Genomic DNA, 14,845 nt, shown 5'->3' with positions numbered 1-14,845 from the left:
TTTTTAAGAAGGAATCTCCTAAAGCACAACTGTAACCATGATGCCCAACTTCGGTAATACTTGTAAATTTGTGGAAAACGTGCCTACTTCCTTCTGAGTACAGAGGATGATCAAGTGTCATGGGCACAGAACTGGAGTTCACAAAGATCTTTTGTATTTCATGCTAGCTCAGAACAGGGCAGCACGTGCAGCTGAGCAGCACAACTTCCAGCTCAGTGTGTCACTGGGACAGCTGACAGTGCCTGCAGTCTGTGGCACATGAACAGAGTGCCTTAAGAGCCTGCTTCGGTCCAAATATTTATCTTGCAGATACCACACTGATTGGGTCTGTGCAGCCTCTTTGTCCAGCTATAGTGTGGTGCAAAGTTTCAGGTTACAGCACCCACTTTGTTGCATGTCCAGCTTCTATGAAAAGCAGAATATCCTTCCCAACCCTCCCTCTGACTCTGTTAATTTTCAGAAGTGAAGGTGGTACAGTTTGTCAGCATCTTCCATGGGATGGCTGTGTAGTGACAGCCCAGGCTCCATACTGGCATGAGACAGACCAAGAGAGAGCTGGGGGCTGTTTTTCACAGCCTTCTGTCGGGCAGCCAGACCAAATCCTTTCAGACACAAAGAGGGCATTTTCAGAATAACTAATGTTCAGTCAGTGACAAGATAGACAAAGTGATGTGTTTCAGAAAATTGATGCTCAGGAAGGAAGATTGGAGACATCAGGGAAAGAAGATTCTCAGCTTTACAGAGCCATGTTAAGTATGTGCTAAATCTTTTCAAAAAGAAAAGAAGTAAAAGTTGGCTAAAACCAAGTATGTTTGACCTTTCTTTCCTATAAGCAGAATCTTAGAGTTGACCTGAGGCTTCCCTCATGAGAAAAGAATAAAAAAGATCTTGCTCCCTCTGGTATGTTATTCCTTTCTAGAGATGGGGAAGATGCTGTTAGTAATCTACATGATTTCAGCTTTTCACCCCAATCAACGTGGCCACAGACCTGCCCATGAGATGGGACTGCATAGCAGATCCACCCCCCGCAGAAGCAAAGCTGTGCATTGCCAATGCCTTGGAGCACTCTGGAACAGACCTTTGAGTCCATGAGAATCAAGGCTCAAAAATGCCCAAGGCATCTCACCAGCCTTTCCCTCTACTTTCAACTCAACTTTCCTTAACAGAAAACCAAACAAAGATACCACATACACACAAAGAGAAATGCAAAGAACATTTCCTGCGGTTACAATTGCATTGAGTCCCAGATCCCCTTCTCCGCAGCCCCAGACTCCCCAGCCCCCAAGCAAAAGTAACTGGAGAGGCTGCAGCAGCCCTGGTGCAAGAGTGCAAGAAGGGCACAACTTGCTCTCTCACATGAGCAAATTTCTAAATACCCACTGTGAGTAAAATAAATAGCAACATTATTTGCTGGGACTGGTGCTTTGTTTATGTAATTCACCCACAGAGTTCATTTTGTAAAAGAAGTGCAAATAAGCACTGCCATTTCTTTTTTAATCTGAATCTGATGACTGGCAGAGTCTGTACCAGTTTCCTGGGCTGCTGAACAGTGGGTCACCTACCCAGTATGGAGTTAAAAGAGTACCTCACAACTTGTACAAAATAATTGTTGTTGGTATTCTTTTAAAATTTTTCCTTCCTTCAAGGAGAAGTGCAGAGAGGAGATGAAAAAGAAAAAGAGTTGCTAACTTATAAAATTTGCTGATTTTTAAAAATGCTCCAGCATCTTACAATCCATTAAAAATTAAACCATTCAAATTTTTTATTAAAAAAGTTGCATTTAAGCCCCAGGGGAGATAAAATTTTTTAATCAGTCTCAGTTAGTGTTTAGTAACATGCAGATGTCTAAAAATATGTATTTACCAATAGGTTACCCAAGTTTAATAGATCAGACAGAAAATGTAATGTCTGTTAAATTTTAACAGTTATCTTCCAGCTTGTGTGGCTGCAGACTCCGAAGCCATGGCCAGAATCAAGTAGGAGTTCTCTGTGGGACTCACCTGATTTGAGCAATGGTTAGAGGGCATCTTTGAAGGACTGCCAATACAAATGATCCTTCCTGATAACATCTGCCTTGAGCATGATGAAATGGCTCTTGGATCCAATTCACTAAACAATTCTGTCCTCTTTGAACACCTTTCAAGTTAAAAAAAAAAAACAACACAAAAACCACAAACAAAACCCCCATGAAATTTCAATGGAAGTTTACTCTAATGATAAGTCTAGATTAGACCTAAAATGGGATTGCCAAAGCACTTTTTATGTTTTACTAAAGATATTTACTCTATAGTGAAGCTAATTAATAAATATCTGATGGGCTGATTTGGACACCTCGTGATGGGACTGAACAATCAACAGCGGAGTCTTTTCTCATTTAGTTTGCTTGTGCTGCCAAAATCAGCTCTCTGCCTCAGCTCTCCTAAGATGAATTTAAAGCAATGAAGGTTGTTTGCAAAAACAGTTAGATTTGCTTGCTGGAGCTGGCATGTAAAGGCACTGGTATTCTCATTTCCTCTTTGCCTTCCTTTCCCCAATATAGTAGAACCATTTTTTAGTACGCAGCTTATGCTGAAAGTACCACAGAGCCCAGATGTGGACAGCTACAACTGTGCAACAGAGAATTTTAGTCCACACTGAGCTTCAAAAGTCTTGTTCAGGTAGTACTTTGACAAATGAGAGCCTGAATGTGCACTGTACATACCTTTCTTTGCATCTGGAAAGGTGAAGGGAAACACTAGGTACAGTTTTTGGTCCATTTTTCTCAGTGTAGTTTCCTCCAATATGCAGATTTGAGAAGGTTTTGTCTGGAAGCTCAGTATAACCATTTATCTTCATTTGTGGCAGGATTTCCTAAACTTCTGAAGGCTGATCCTCCTGCTTCAGGAAAGGGAGCAAGGTCCTGGCACTTGGCAGTTTTCCTGTGTGCCCCGCGTGGTTCCTCCCCATCCCCATTCTGACCCACTTTAGATGACCCTGAGGCATGTCACCATTGCCTTGGCTTTGTTTTACCAAAAACACCACCTCAGATTGTCCTTTCAAAAAATAACCCCCCTGACAATTTCTCTTTAATGTCAGTATTTGAGAGGTTACTTGTTGCGACTGTGAATGTCAGTATTCACCCCATCTATAAACTTCGTGTATGACCCGGATCACTCCTGCTATCCTATTAGCAAAGTATTATCACATTTAAATCCAATTATCACTAATTCAAAAGAAAGTCAGCAGTGAAAGCTCTTCCAAGGTTTTAGAGGCTGGAGATAAGTGCCACTGGTTCAACTTTATGTTTGTTTATTTTTTATAATTAGGTGCTGACTTTATTCCTAGGACTGAGAGGATGAACTCATCTAGCTCAGGCACGGGGTCCCTAGGCATCACCAAAATGTTACAGGTATCTCTGAAGCCCTGCAGCAAATTTCAGACTCTGTGTTGGATATGCCATGGAGCAAACTTCCAGCAGAATGAAGAACCTCTGCTTTCAGTAAAACTAACAGCCACCACCAAGCTGTGTTAGCGCACACACAGTGCTTCAATTCCATCTGCCCGGTTCAGAAGCATGTGTAAACTTGGATTTTAGGATATGACACTTAAAGAACTAATGCAGGCATGTAAGGATGTGGTAATAAAGCTGTAAGCTTTTGTTGTGACCTCTGCAGCAGAAAGCAGAGATAACTTGTCTGGTTATAGGAGAAATACAACTCCTGACAAAATCCTGTGCCATATATGAACTACATGAAATGGTTCTCAAATGTGAGAACCTTCTTTTTCTTAATATATTTTAGAACACATTCTCCCACTAATATCTTCCATAAACACACAGGAAAACTCTGCTGCAGCACAATAAGCCATTTCTTGGCTCTGTGCTTTTTGTATTTCAACACACTTTCCTGGATTCGGCTCTCAGCTAAAAGAGATGTGCTATTTCTGCATTTAGCAAACAAAAATGTAAATACTCCACAGTTTAATGAACTAAAACCGTGTCATGAACCAGAGGCCTTCCCTTTTTCTCCTGCCTCCCCAAGCAAGCTTTTCAACTGGCCTTTAAGCAAGTTTTAAAACTTCTTTAAAAGCAATATTGCTGAAAAATTGAATCACAGTAGCATTCATTCTATCTTCATATCTACTAACTATTAAATATGGAAATACCTTGGGAGTCATTATCTGACAGGCAGTCCTATTGTCATTTCAGCCCCCTAAGAATATTTTAAGGTTTTTTCAATCTAACAACAGTAAAAAAAAAAGGGAACAGATTTTTGTTTAGGAAAAATATTTGTATGTTGCTTAAAACATTCATAGCAAGTGTAGGAAAAGATACCATCCTCCCAGCTAATCTATTAGAATTATTTTGCAGTGAGCCATGAGGTAAGGTGCTAGAATTTTCCAGAAAGCTGGTATGTGGACCAATAGGGTCACTTTCTCTATAAGAAAACACAAACTCTCCTTCAAAAAGCCAAGGTGATGCCTGTGTTGCAGACAACCCCGTTCATGTGATGCAACCACACAGGTCTCATCCACCGACACTGGAACCAAAGCCAACTCTGGGTGGTTACACTAAATAATAAATTTTCAATTAAGTTTAAGCAATGAACATTTCTATCCCAGAGCTACACAGCTGTGATACAAACTCAGACACAGAGAGGGTCCACACCACCACAAACACAAAACACAGACACTAAGAGTGATACTGCTCTTCCAAGTGCAGACCTTCCATGCAGCCCTGAAGTTTGAAGGGCTCCAGTCAGAATCTCCCTGTTGACTCTGAATTTGATTGGAGCTGTTAGTGCTCCTAGTTAAGTGTTTGCCATCTGAAAGCAAGCACCTCACTCAATTCTTCCTGAAGTGCCAGGAATAGGAAAGTTGTATGAAGTGTTTTTGTTTCAGTGGCCAAAATCCTCATTCTGCGTAATCAGTATGGCTAGAAATGACAGTAATATTCCAGTAGTGGATTAATGTAGCTCTGACTGGGATTAATTGACTGTGTCGAAAAGAAAAACGTTGATAAGGTTTATGTCCTCTAAAGAAACTGTTTTGTATATTTATTGTGAAGTAAATATATATTGCTGAAAGAAAGGAAAGCACCATATGTTCGGCCATTTCAGGCAAAGAAAAGCCAGCTGGGAGTACCTATGCCATACCTTTGGTATCTAAATGCCCTCATTTTTAGCACCTCCCTCTGATTTGAGGCTGAGCCAACCTACGTTCACATTGCTTCTGGTTCACAATGTCTCTCTCTCTTTCCCCTCATCCCCAAGGGTATGGAAAGCAGAGAAATCTGGTGCAAATTACCAACAGAGAAAGTTCAGGTGAGCTCCTGGCTAAGCCAGGGATGGACTCTTTCCTGGCCACAGCTTTTTCCTATTGAAGCAGCATCTGGGTTTTTTTCCCAAACATCCCTGACTCTGCCTGCCCTTTGCTGCCTTTTCCAGCATTGTTTCCTGGTTCTGTTAAATCCTTATTAGGGAATTTTGTCACTACAATGAGGGAATTTCATGGTGCCAATGTTCCTAACAGCTGCACCAGGCCTACAGCAAGTGGGATGCCAAACAGTGCAGACCTGACTGCACCTCACCAGTTGTTGAAGAGCAGGAAGGCCTGTTGTGGTAAGGAAGTGGTGGCAGACAAAAGGCAACTTGGTGAAAAGGAACAAGAGGAGCACCCTGGCAGCCTAGCACCTTGTTTTGACTCAGGAATAACAGAAGTTGAGGCTGGCTGCAAGTTTGTGTTATTATTATGCTGTCTCTCACCGACTCAGGACATTATCCTACTTCCCTCTGCAAAGCTTCCCATGAAGAAACAAAACAGTCCTGAGATAATGCTTGGTTTGTAGCAAAAAAACCCCATCATGTATAGAGACAGGCTGCACTTTCTTACTGTACAAACCAGAAGTCATTAGCACAGAGATGTGTGTCCCAGCTTCCAGACTTACTCTGCCAATGCAATGCTAATAGTCCTGGAGACTACTGTCCTGGGGAAAACTTTCTTTGGAAATATGAACAACCTTCTGCTTAAATATGGTAAAGATTTCAGTAAATAATTATTCCATGCATAAATGAAGTCTGATGCTTATTTAATAACACTTTTTAAGAACCTGAATATGGATCAGTCTTGGGGGAAAGTGATCAAGAACAACATATTTCTTGTGAGGGAAGGTGGGCTGCTCTAATACTTCTCAGCATAATTCTTTATTGACGCTATCAGCTTTCAACAACTGACTACAAGTCGTGGGTTTAGCACCCCTTAAGCATAAAAGCATCAGTGCCACACAAGAAATCGCAAAGGATGCCCAGAAACACAAACCAACCATATAAAGGCAAAGAAAGTCTGCTGTAATCACTGGCTGAGTTAAATCTGTACTTGTTAGAAATGTGTCAACTCAGCCAACAGAAGCTGGCAGCTAAGTGTGTGCAGCTCATTTTTCCAAAGGAAGGCCAAAGTAAAACTGGAGTGTGTTTATTCTGGCATCAAGACAGTCTCATCCCAGCTGAAATCTCAGCCATGTTTGTTCTATGTTCGGCATTATCTTAATTCTACTCAGTGTATTATTATTCCTTTCAGATACACAGACATTCTTGAAACAAATAATAACCTCCATCCAGAGGTAATGTTTTTGGGGAAGGTTAGTTCTGATGAGGTTACCTGAGCAGTCACCAAGCAACAAGGCAGCCACTGTCTGCTGTCCTTCAGTATCAGGAGCTTTTATAAAACATTGCTCTCACTTTTTCATAGGAAAAACCTGAAGCCTAGGGAGATTATCTATACTGTAGGGTCAATATTTACCAGTAGTGTTGTAGCCTCATTTGAGAAAATTGACAACATACCATAATTCCCAGGTAAGGGCTATTTGTTTTTAAGCCAGAGCAGTAACAAAGCACACCAATGTTTGCAGAAGTCTTGTCACACACAAACTATGCAGCTCAGGGAACAAGTTGGCTGTACTAAACCCAAAAGCAAAACAATCACTTTTACTTTATCACAGAGAGGTCTGTGCCTGCCTCCATTTATGCAGGCGTTATCTGGAGGAGTTGTCTGGGAGCTGCATTGAGATGGGAAGAGCATCGCTGGAGCCTTGCAAAAAGCTATGGAGAGTGAGTGGAATATTGCTGTGGTTGGGATGAGATCCTGGGAAAGGGACATGATCTACCAAAGGTGGGTGGGTACTGCTGTGTGCAGGCCGTGGACAGTGGAGGTGACACCTGCCCCAGGAGTTGAGAGTCTGCTCACCAGATAAAGAGGAGCTGGGCAGGTCTGAGGGATGCTGGTGAGGCTGCCTAAACCCAGGTGAACATGAGCTGTGGTCACACCAGGAGCTGCTTGGTGCCCCCAGGCTTGACCAGAACTGCTCCTGCACCTCCTGGCTGGCATGGAGGGATAGTGTGGAGCCACCAAGCTCTGCCCAGAGCCAGGTTCTATGTCCAATACGTCTTGTCTGCTCCCCATGCCCTGCAGGGCTGCACCTGGGTGCCAGCTGCTGCCTGCTGTGGGTCACACAAAAGCCCTGATACAGAGTCAGGTGCTCTGCACAAAAGCCCTTTCCAGATCTCTGGAGCTTCAGGGGAGTTCCTTCATCACAAAACCCCTTCATTTTCCATCAAATCACTTGCATTTACTCACCAAGGTGTATGACTGTCTGAGAGAAGAAAAAAAGAACAGGAAAAATAGAAAAAAACCCCTAAAAACTGTAATTACTTTATGGAAAAATCTCATAGAATACAAAAATGAAGCCTGAGTTTTATAGAAAGAGTCCCACAGAAATTATAATGTGACGTCTACAGAATTTTATCAAGAATTATTACTTGTTCTTTTCATCTAAACCTGTATTCCTGCTAGAGATTTCTGCAGCAAGCCTGAAAAGTCCACTTATAAAGCAATAAATTATCATTTGGACCTTACATAAAGATTTCCAGAGAAATTACTCCTTCTGCAAATCAGCAATTTCATATTAGAACGAGAGTTCACCTTTAACATTCATTATTATTGTTCTAACTGAACATTTTTATAAAACATTCTTTTGCTACCTTGCACATGCACTTCAGTGAAGTACTGCAAGATAGGAAAGATAATTACCTTTGTATCTTTGGATGGTTACCCATTAAACACACCTGTAATGGGAATGCACGTTGTTATCTAACTTCCCACAAACATACTTATGTCTCATAGCAGGAAATGAGTTACATTCGGAGCTAGATTTGTATCTTTATTCATAGAATGCCAGCTGTGATGAAAGTATTAGAGCCATTAGTAAGCAATTGTCAGTCCCAATATACCAGTGGATGTAACAGCCTGCTATTCCTAGGGGGGAATTCAATAGCCTGCTAGGTTGACATAACCACGTACAGCATCCGGCTGCTGGAAAGGACTTTGGCACCTCAGTGGTTCACAAGAGACTCATCTCCCAGAGAAGGCAGACACACAAAATGTATGAGAGACTGAGGTTAAAATATGACATAATTTTGTAAATTGTATTATCCAGACTTATCATGCATGTATCAGCTTTGAATTTAATCTCAGCATTAGCTGACTATTCCTCAGAGGTACCTTGCCAAGAAGATGTACTTTCCTTACTTTCCTATTTGATTTTTATACTACTAATCCTAAGGGAAGCTTGAAAAAGCAGAACACTGGTTAAATCCCCCTCTGGTTTTGCAGAAAGTTTGTGGAGGTTGGAAAAGGGCTTAGGAAAGGATAATTTACCAACAGATACATAGCTTTCAGATCAGATTTAGCAACATGGCCAGTCTTAGGGAAACAGGACAGGCCTTGCTACTGAAATCCTTGCAGAGTTATTGCTGCATCCATGACCCTAAAATTTGCATGAGATGCTGCCTCTTGGCACCAGCTGCTCAAGATGCTGACGCTGTGTCCTCAGCAGTAAACTGGCACCAGGGGGGTGAGCAGGCTCCTACGATGTACTGTGGCTCATGTGGCAGATGAAGCATTTCCATTTGGTAGTCTGTTCTTTTTGGTTTTGTTTTTTTATTTTGTTTTCCTGGCACCTGATAGATGAGTTGGCTTTTGTAATCTTCTGAATCATGTGATCACTCATTATCTTACTGAACTGGTAACAACACAGGACTTGGGAAGGCACAGGGGAAGAAAAGGGTACTTTACCTTGTCTGCCATTTCCCTTCCCATCCGTCTGTTCATGCTCAGAAGTCTGACTACAACAGAAAAGTGTGTGATCCTTGGGGAGTGGGCTCAGCCAAATGCGCTTTGCTCATGGAGGCTCAGAGGCAGTTGCTGGCACAGACAAGGCCTAATGCAAACCTAAATCGGCAAAGTCAGAAATTTTAGGTAAAAAGAACATAAACTCTGGTTTCTTTCGCTTCATTCCCCATCCCTTTGCAAGCTGCTGTGGTAACCTTTAAGACAAGTGTCTCCAATGAGACATGACAGTGAGAGTATTGGAAAGGCGCTTCAAGAACCATCCAAAATAGAGCTTTTGCTTGCCTGAAGCATGCCTGTGATTGCCAAGTCACGTTAACACACTACTCCCAGAGCCTTGTTACTGAGAGGCTGATAGCCTTGGTACAAGAAATTGTTCCTTCAGCTGCAAATCCAGTCCCGCTCACAAACAGGCTTTGGCTCCGTCCCGGAGCAGCAATGTTGGGTTACCTCTGTCCTCCCCCTCCCCGGATTGTTACCAGAAGACTTGAAAGAGCACAAACAAGGGAAATTATCTCCTCAAAATCAGCAATTTCACACTTGAATGAGAGAGAGTTCACGTTTTACAAAGCTAAATTAAATAAAGGTAAATTAAATTATTGTTCCATTTGAACAGTTTTACAATACTGTGGGACTGGGACTGAAGGCACAGTCCTCTGCCAGGAGAAAGCTCTTGCTGATGAGCCAGACCACCAGCGGGTCCAGAGCCCACAAACCCAGCTTTAGAGAGCGAGTGCCAGACACCAGGTTACTCTACTATAAGTAGTTTGACGTTCACAATGCACAAATCCAATGCACAAATCCCAGCATCAAGTGGAAGTTCTACTGTGCTTCAAGAAAGCATTATTATATTAAAAGGTATGGGATATTAGGCGGTCAATTGGAATTAGATAGAGAAAACATTTAACAATGGTTAAAAAATTTATAATGCAAGACTGGATAGGTTTCTGCAGATGAAATACTTTCAGGGGTTTTTAAGAACAGATTTTTTTTTTTTTTTTTACATTTTAAATTGTCAACACACTTCTGAGCAAACACTCCATTCACACTGAAGTGAGGATTTATGTGGAGATAAAGCCTTAGGGGCAGATTCTTAGTGTGAACTTGATTCTAGTGTGAACTTGCACCTTTATGATGGAGGATGGCTCTGCTTGTTTGAATAGATGTCCTTCTGCTACTGCTCTGAATCACTGCTCTTAGTGCCGACAGTATACACGACTCCAGCAAGCTCTCCACATGAACTCCATGCCAACCTATCAACAGCATTTCTTGCCTTGGACTGAGTCAAAACAAGTTTAGAGGACAACTGGCAAACACCTCATCTCCTATTGAAACAGAGGGGTATAAAAAGCAACAGATGAAGTGATTAGTGGACAAACACCCAAGTATTTCAGAATAAATTAAAAAAACAGTTAAGACTGGAAAAGTAGTCTTTTTTTGTTGTTGTCTTAGAAGTATTTCCAAACTATGATTTTGATGAAGTTAAAGATGATGAGTTATACAAGCCCATGTTGAGACACCAATAAAAACACGTACCTGCAGAAACCGCAAAAGTTAAACATGCTGGACAATTATTTACTTCATTCATTCAGCCTCATCATTCCAAACTAAACATTCAAAACTGGTCAACAGTTTTGGAAGAGAGTGTTTGTAAGGAAGGCACTGCCTGCAGAACAGTGCCAGGTCTGTACCCCCTGCAGCAGCCGCATACTCAGGGCAACTGCACACCAGTGATGCAGAGTCCTGGAAGGGAATGGAATTGTCAAATGCACCCCAGGGAATTTCATCTAGAGCCAGGGGAGTTATACTGGAATGTGAGTAGGCACAGTTAAGCCCAAACACAGAATTGGAGCAGCTAATTTATGGTACTGTTAATTCCTAAGTGAATAGGATGCATGTAAAAATGTTTAAATATATGCTGCATAAATACCCATGGGAAACAGACACAGAAGTGCTCATGCTGTTTTTTTTCCTTCGTAGCATATTCAGAACCACAGTGTTCCTGCAGCTGATTATGGTCCCTCCCTCAGACTGGAGAGTTATTGGTCCATTTCAATCTATTTTCTTTGTCTTGACCAAAATCACTTCATTAAAAAATGAGAGGTTCCTTGAAAAATATGCATAATATTCGGTGCAATAGTACTTCAAGGCAGAAGGGAAAACCTACAGGAATGCTGTTTACCTGAAAACAAACACCTCCTCAATTAAAACTGAAAGTATTTGTGTTTCAAGGGTATTATAAGAAGTAACTTAATAATAGGGCAATTTAGGAATATACAGAGGGGCTAACAGCTTTATGTGGTTTTGGTGTGCTTTATGCTTTATATAAACATTCACAAAACATCCAAGTTTGAAAAAGGGGAGAAATATTAGAAAATAAAAACTGAAATATGCCTTTTCATTGTGCAGATTACAAGTCTATGCACAAAGTTATGATTTCCATAAATAAGGAAAGAACGAAGAAGTTTGGGGAATGTATTTTGTAAACCACCAAGTATATAAATAGTTGTATTAAAGTCTTTGCCAATCAAGTTGTCAAATGGAAATTTCTACAGTCAAAACTTGAGTTCTGTAATGACAGCATTTTTACAAGTTGGCAAGTATGGGATTCATCCAAAGCCTTCTGAAATCAGTGAACGTTTTCATGGGCTTGAATAAGTACTTTAACAGGATATGCTCCATAATGCAAATGACACAGTATTCTCAACACCTATCTCTGCAAAACTGCTTGAAGCTTTATAATCAAAGTGGATTGTTTTCAGCTTAGAATTTTTCAGCATATTAAAAAATCAAAGCCTCATTGAGGCTCTAAATGCATATTTTTCAAAATAGTATTTTTCAAGACTTTCTATATTTCTTTTACTGATATGAAAAAAAAAACCAGCTAATAAGTAGAACAGAGAACCAAAAGTCATGAAATCCAGGCTGGGTTCAAACCTAAGCATGATTTTGTGCAAAATAGCCTATTATTCAGTGATGGAGATAGTTTTAAAGTGCCATAGGAATGGTCTCCTCCAGCACATGAAAAGCAAAGGTTTTTCTACTAACAAAATCTGCAAAAACCAATTAAACTTATTCTTTCTTCAATTATCTGCAATCCAGCAGAGAGTTTTGCAGAACAAATGGCCTAGAAAGCATTCATGAGTTTTCGCTGGCTGGTATGGCTCCTGCAAATACCCACTAAGAAACTACATTTACAAATATCTCCATATGTTATAGAATTGGAAATTTTAGGATGCCTTAAATTTCACTTGTTCACACAGAATTACTATCAAGTGTGGGATGTGGACTTGAATATTAAAAAGTAAAAGTAAGAATTGGTGATAAGGTCTCTTTCTCTCACATAATAAACTGGCATGAGGAAGTAAATCCCACACCTGATGTGAAGGGCAAATGAGTGTGGGACCCAGAGGTTCCCTGCCTGCTCCACTTGGTGGTTATTGGGCTCAAAGCCTGACCCAACACCAGTGCACCCCAGAGAGAAGGCAGTTACTCCAGAGAAAATAATCCTTTCAGGCTTGTTCAAAGGTTTATGAAGGTTTGAAGGCTAAATGCAGCCCAAAGACTGTAGTGCTGATATTAGGATAAAACATGTAATTTTCAGAGCTCAGTAAAAAAGAAAGAAGTTAGTGCAATGTAATAACTGGACGATTTTCCATGATGGCTTTCAAAGTATTCTCTGTATTTTCAGCCAATAAGGTATTTCTGGCTCTGGTTATTTTTGCACATTGCTCAGGCAAATTGCACACTGAGACATGAAGAAGAATGGTAATTTAGTTGTTGGACTTGCCACACTTCCCAGAATGCTTTCCCATTAACAGTCCCTTTTGTCCATGGTTCATACCTGCCTTTTAAGCAGGAGGGAGGGTTTCAGGCATGACTCCTGAGCATGATTAGTATTTTGGTTTAGCTAACAAACCGTAAGACTTACAGAAAACAGAGATTTTTATCAAATCATACAAACATAGAATGGCTTGGGTTGAAAAGGACCTTAAAAATCATCTAGTTCCTAATCCCTTGCCATGGGCAGGGACACCTTCCACTAGAGCAGGTTACTCATAACCCCATTTAGCCCAGTCTTGGACATCTCCAGGGATGGGGAGTCCACACCCTCTCTGGCCATCCTGTTCCAGTGCCTCATCACCTTCACAGTAGAGAACTTCTCCCCGGTATCTATCTAACCTTCCCTCCTTCAGCTTAAGGCCATTTCCTCTTGTCTTATCGCTTCATACCTTTGTCAAAGGTCCTTCTCCAGCTCCCTTCAGGTACTGGAATGTGCTGCAAGGTCTTCCTGGCAACTTAGCTTCTCCAGGCTGAATAGCCCCTACTCTTTCAGCCTGTCTTCATAGCAGAGGTGCTCCAGACTTGAGATCAACCTAGTGGCCCTTCTCTGGACTCGCTCCAACAGGTCAATGTCCTCCTTGTGTTGGGAGCCTCAGACCTGCACAAAGTACTCCAGGTGGGGTCCCAAGATAAATCAAAATAAAAGTGCAGTTGGGGCTATTTTATTTTCCTGAGGTGAGGAAGTAGAAGGCCATGGTTCCCACTGAAGCAGAAGTGAAGCCTTTATTCCACTTGGAGATGATTAACAAGAGCAAGTGCAGAAGTTAAAAGCTCATGCAGCACTCATGATGGTGGGAGAACCCTGCCCTGATCTCTCTGAGTGACTCAGTGTGCTCACCTAGAGGAGGAGAGGCCCAGCCTTCCTCTGCCTGATTCAAACCACAGATTTAGGAACTCAGGGGTTACAGACAACAAAAATTCAAGTCCTGCCTTCAGAAGACTGGAATGCCAATTCCCCCCACCATTGGTAAATGCTCTGACCACCTGAGTGTTGAATGGGACAGACAGAAAAGCATGACACCTTCCTCACTTTGTAAATCAAGTATTTCTCCCCACAAAGCTCATCAGCTGAAATTAGCTATTAAATTTTATCAGCAATTGTCGATCAAATGAAAACCTCCAGTAGGGTCTGAATGCACAAGAGACAATTACTATAGGTTTGAATAGCTGCAAGTATGCAAAAGCCTGTAGCTGTATTTTATGCATGCTCAATTTATAAAATGTAATTTCTGATGTACAGTGTTTATATATCTGTATTTATCTTACTGCAACAATCAGACACCTTTGCTACAAAAGTAAGTCATTAGTGAAATAAGCACTTAAACGATTGGCTAGAGGTAATACTGAAGGTCAGGAGCAGTTACAAAGTAGGACATTGCCCTGGAGTTACCTCAGCTTTTAATTTCCTTCAGCCATAACCAGCCTGTGCTCTGCTTATGGGCAGTCTGGGAACCCCACCAATAAAACCACTGAAACAAAACAAAGCCAAAAAGCCTGCCCTTTCATACATAAAAAATGAACAAATCTGTTTTCTTTATATGCAAGTTGCCAACATGTGGTTTGGTATTTTCTGTGGTTGTCTCTTCACATTCTGCCTATGCTAAAATAGTGAGGGAGATGGGAAAGCTGTTACCCAGGGTTACAAGTTATAATGGACATGTAATGCCCAGCATGTACCATATGTTAAGATAATATGACACTACTTTATTTAACTGCTTTGGACTAGTAATATTCAATAATTGTGATGAAGCTCTGATCTAAACAATAAATTTCCATATTTTTTTTATGTCACTGCTTTTAGGTTTGATAAGCTATGTGAAAAATTCTTTGCTATTACCAATAA

Source organism: Aphelocoma coerulescens, chromosome 6 (assembly GCF_041296385.1).
Source record: "Aphelocoma coerulescens isolate FSJ_1873_10779 chromosome 6, UR_Acoe_1.0, whole genome shotgun sequence".
In the NCBI taxonomy this organism is placed as follows: Eukaryota; Metazoa; Chordata; class Aves; order Passeriformes; family Corvidae; genus Aphelocoma; species Aphelocoma coerulescens.
The sequence above is the reverse complement of the archived record's forward strand: the minus strand, read 5'-3'. Positions refer to the sequence as shown.